This window comes from Priapulus caudatus, unplaced genomic scaffold (assembly GCF_000485595.1).
Source record: "Priapulus caudatus unplaced genomic scaffold, Priapulus_caudatus-5.0.1 Scaffold270, whole genome shotgun sequence".
NCBI lineage: Eukaryota > Metazoa > Priapulida > Priapulimorpha > Priapulimorphida > Priapulidae > Priapulus > Priapulus caudatus.
In genome coordinates this window covers 31,989-37,155 of record NW_014577331.1, presented here as the reverse complement: position 1 = coordinate 37,155, position 5,167 = coordinate 31,989, and the positions used below count along the sequence as shown (strand labels likewise).

Genomic DNA, 5,167 nt, shown 5'->3' with positions numbered 1-5,167 from the left:
CGCAGAAGAAACAGTAGCAACAGCAACAGCAGCAGCAGCAGCAGCAGAAACAGTAGCAGCAGCAGCAGAAACAGTAGTAGCAGCAGAAACAGTAGCAGCAGCAGCAGCAGCAGCAGAAACAGTAGCAACAGCAGTAGCAACAGCATCTGCGAGCAGCAGCAGCAGCAGCAGCAGCAGCAGCAGGAACAGCTCCGCACCCACGGGCCACAGTGAGCGTTCATTCACAATACAGAACCCCCCCCCCAACCAAGTGTGTCAAGTGCGTGTGTTTACTTTGCTTACATATACCTGTAAATGTGAGTAACCACAGAACAACAACGACAACAAACCAACGACGTCCGCGAACCTGTTCGCCTCGTAGTAGCAAGAATAAAACACTGTACGTACAAAATATACCTTCCCACACCTAGAGACGAAAAAGACGTGTGTGACAACGACGACATGTGACAGGCTTATAACACCTATAGGGGTTAAATACCTATCGTAATATAAATAGCACCAGTCAATCAAAACAACCTTTGCTTGTGAACAACCGTGAACGAACAACACACGTGGGAACGAACCACCATATGGTTTACATGGCCTGCCGATAAGAAATGTTCAACCGCGACCAGCACCCTCCCGAGTGCGCGGAAGATATTCCGTCGCAAAGTTACTCTCTGCAAAAGTTTCCGTTGAGCGTCGAGACTTGAAAGGCACGCGGCACGGTTAACGACCTCCTTCAGCAGTCGAAGCTGCCAGCCCGCTATGTGGAGCCGCCGATCGTGATAGCAGTGCCATCTAGTGATGGTGAATACGATCAGTAGCGAATGGCAGTTGATCGTGACATCGACAGCGTAGCAACCGCGCCGATGTGTGTATAGATATGTCTTAAACACCCCTGTATAGTACCCTAGCAGTCTCTTAGCAGGACGACATAAAATCTTGTTAGTAAAATGCAAAAAGCCAAAACGACAAAGCACTTGTACGCACACCCGACGAACATATCGATTAGTAGGCTGCTATCCTAATCATCAGTAAACAATTAACTTGCGAAAACGCTTTTGATTTCATGCGTAAACTAACCATCTCCATGATATTCCCGCCCATAAATATCGCTCCATCACTAACCATTTAAAATACGGACGAAAGACCATCAAGAAAATTGTTCACTTTTCACTTCCATTCGATCCAGCACTAAATATAATAAAAACATCCACGTTCTAAAACTAGCTAAAGTTACCGACAACGGGGAACGGACGTACGATGGTCCAAAAACCGTAAACCGTAATACGATTTTTGGTGGCGATTAATCAGCCAAACATTGCAGATCTCTGCTCAATGTGCCAATGGCCGAGATACATGGTGAGGCAACGATGAGAACTCCGATCGAGAGATTCGGCACGAGGTAAAACTGTAAACAGGTAAAAACGCTCCACGGTCTTCGTTCGACGCTCCGAGACTTCCGAATCATCTCGCGCTTCACTTGCACGCGTCACGGCCCGCGCGGGCGCACGTCTTGCCCTGGCTGCCCATCACGGTGGCGCGAAACAGCTTGTAGACGCGTCCATCGCGCGCGCATGCGCACAGCTGGTACGTGTCGCCGACGGCGTCGTACGACCGCTTGCCGTCTTCGTGCGGGAGGGCGCTAGCGTTGACGTAGACACCCTGCTCAGAGTTGATCGTAATGTGGCGGCGACCCTGCGAGACAGCGGCCATGTTTTTTTTAAGTTAGCGAACGCCGTTACTATTGCACGGTTCCTGAGACGATCGTAAAGTCGCGCGAATAGAGACGATTAAAATAAAAGTATTAACGACGCCTCATTAAAAGTATAAACATGATTGTGCGTATACATCAGCAGTGGTGTGTTAACGTCATCTAAACATGGATAACAACATCAACCTTCGAGGGTATTAACGTAAAGCTTACCCCACAGGTGTATTAATACCAGTGTTCAATTGCAGCAACAGTAATTAATACATGGGGGTATTAAGATAGCTATCCAGGTATTAACATTGGTACTCATCGAGTCATCGGGGTCTCAAAGTCGCTCATGGTTACTGTCACCGTGACAACTTACGGTTGATTGCAGCAGCAGCCTGCCAGCGGCAGCTAGCTCCACCTGCTTTCCCTTCATCTCGACGCCGGTGTGACCAAGCACGCGTATGGTCGACTCGCTCGTTAGCCGCAGGTCTCCGTCTGTCGGGCCGGTCACCTGGGGGAGGAGGAGAAATGATACGTGAGAAATACTGAGGGAGAGAGCAAGCTGAGAGAGAGCCAGGAGAGAAGGATGGAAGGCAGGAGAGAGAGGGAGAGGAGAGGATGGGCGGGAGGGATGGAGAGAGGGATTTTGGGTGTGATGATATACAGTGGTGATATAGAAAATGCTTCCAAACCGACGATGAATCTGGAAACAATAATTTGCTCTTTTAAGTAGCCTCACGTTAAAATGTGAAAACACGTGTAGTTAAAGCCCCCTCAATAGTATTTCCCCTCCTCAACAAAATTTGTCAATGTATACAATCAAAGCAGTGTTTGATGCAAGCATATTATGCATAAGAAAACATTTCGATCAGATAGATTCATCAGGTGCCTTTATATTTATTATTATATTTATTATTATTTATCGCACATTAATCCCCTTTATGGGTTATTATTTTAATTCCAATTACTCATTATCGCGTCTTGGTTTCTTTCGCGGTTAAGCATCCATCTATCAAGAGCAAAAGACACCTAAGTCTATAAATCGATGGTAATTATTTGGAGATTTCACTTAGTTATTACTAACTCGATTCGACCCAGAATTCTGACCCCAATAATAGCTTTTTCCATGTAATAGGAAAGCCATTTATAGATGTCACCTTTCGAACATTTTCCTTCCGGCAAGTGGCGTAGCAGACGCATTGTAGTTGCGCGTTAAGACATGACGTTCTACGCGAATCTTATCAGGTTCTGCCTACGCAACATCGCCTGCATCGTAATTGACAATTCTCTATAGTTAATGGCGAATCGCCATAAAGAAAAAATAATTTCCTCCCAAACAATTTTAATAACTCTAGATTTTAAATGTTTTTAAATGTTTAACAGTTTTTATGTATATTATTCAAAACCAAAGTAATAAACCAAAAAGAAAAAACACGTAGCAAGATTATGTGTACTATCGTTAGAAGCGGGCAGGGTACAAATAACCATGGGTGAATAATGACAATTTTTTGTGACAAATTTGAATAATGACAAAATTTTTATATTTTAATAAATTTTTAAATCATTATTCACCCTTGAAATAACGAATAAGATTTTCTCTGCAATACGGGTATGCGTGCTAGCGAAAATTCTACAAGCCAGCATGCGCCTGACACGCCTACATAGGTGACTCCGGGCAGCTGCACGCCTAACGGACAGTCGGAAGCTTTTGTCGTGTGGCACGCGTCGGGAATACGACGGCTATTCAACATATGTCATGTCGAAATTAGCTGGAGCTGTATATAGCAGCTGCCAGATGCACATGCACCGCACCGAGGCGATCTACGTGGAGCAGGAAATGCTCGCCGAACCGAACCTCCTCTAGGAAGATGCGTGCGACAAGCTAGTCAGTGCATGCTGTTGCTACATACCTCAATCATAAACATTTCGTGACTATAGTGATTTTCCACAATAACCGGCACGATATTCTCTATACGTGTAAAATCCTGTGCTGCGCAACGCACCTACCTGTGCGAGTGCCACATTTCGTTACGCCTGCACGAGGGCAGGTATGAAATTACAATATCAACACAAGCATTACAAGACTTGGCGAATGTCAAAGATTGGTATTGCGTTGTGACTCATGTAATTGCACTGATTATATGCGTACGCGTTGGAACGTACGTACGCCACACGGCAACGTTCGATTGCAATACACTGTAAGAAATGAATCGTTGAAGTCATCATATATTTATCATGCGCGTATACTTACCACAGGTACACCTCGAGCATGAGTTGTCACAGGCTGCTGCCTCGCATGGTCCTGTCATCTGTCCGCCGTAATGTGTGTTCCATATATACGCCTCCTTTCTCTGTCTTCTTCTATATCGTGTGTGTGTGTGTGGCAGCACAGCGTGTACGCGTAGGTGTAACGCCCTCTCGCGTCTATCGTATCGTGTCGGTATCACTGCTATTCTCACGGGAGATTAGTTACCTTGTGCTGGTGATAACAGACCTGGAGCTTCTTGACGGCTCTTCTTGCTCCGTGTCCTGAATTTTAAATTAGAATTCAGCCCCGATGACAGGCCGTCTACTACGCTTCGTTCCCACAGACCGCCCAGTACTTAGAATGCTACCAAAGAACCAGGGAGAAGGCAGAGCCAACCGCGCACTGCTGATCGGTTTCCACTGATATCCTTACAAAGGTATAACATTTTGACGAGGCTATTATGCGCTGCTGTGCCAGTTGGTCTTCTCCGTAGAATCTCTCAGTCGCGTCCCGCGAAGGTGTGCTGACTTGATTAAATGCGTATATCTTCCATTTAGCAGTGTTCCTCGGTCAGGCGTGTAGAACCGACTCGTGGTAGAGCGCTGAATGCCACGCTACGCCGTGGCTGTGCTTCCGAATCTTGTTGCGAGGAGGACCTGGTGTATGCCTACACGGGTCGTGAAATTCCACCCAACGGTGTCAGCCGTTCCTTCTCAACAAACCTGTCCTGTTTACTTAGACACATCCCGAGGAGAACGAGTTTCCGCCGATTGTAGCCTTCGTAATCCGTGCAGATTAAATAAACGCCAGAATCAGCCCGAGTCTATGGGTATGATCGTACGTACGATATTGTGCGACTCCTAAACCATCCCCGAGGCATGTCTCGCGTTCATTCAATTGGCAATATTGTTCTGCGTGGAATACCGGTCGATGCACTGTAGTGTTTTCGGAGCGCTGGTCACGCTTCACTAACTCCCCGGTTCTGCAGTCGTCTTGCATGGCCAGCGATTAATGCATACTACAGGTGTCTGGTAGGTCATAAAATCCGTCCTCCAAGAGAGGGCACTGCCAACAATGTCTGTTCAACCGGCACTGTCCCGATGCCAACGCAAGAACCATAAGAACCATAATGTTTCATTCGATGGAAATTTTACCTAGTTCACGTGAGAATGTGTATATTTCTAGAAACCTATATTCCTTCACCAGAAACTCGCCGACGCGTCTCGTTTTGTCTA

The 5,167-nt window shown here is 46.3% G+C and overlaps 1 protein-coding gene across 1 annotated transcript in view; it reads right to left on the bottom strand.

Annotated features, from left to right (window-relative positions):
- The window catches only part of LOC106808366, a 15,078-nt gene extending 10,244 nt beyond the window's left edge, over positions 1-4,834 (bottom strand). The window contains exon 1 of the mRNA XM_014811064.1: positions 3,936-4,834. The gene's annotated coding sequence lies outside the window, so the exon portion shown is untranslated. The remainder of the gene's footprint in view (positions 1-3,935) is intronic.
- Positions 4,835-5,167: the final 333 nt, after the last annotated feature.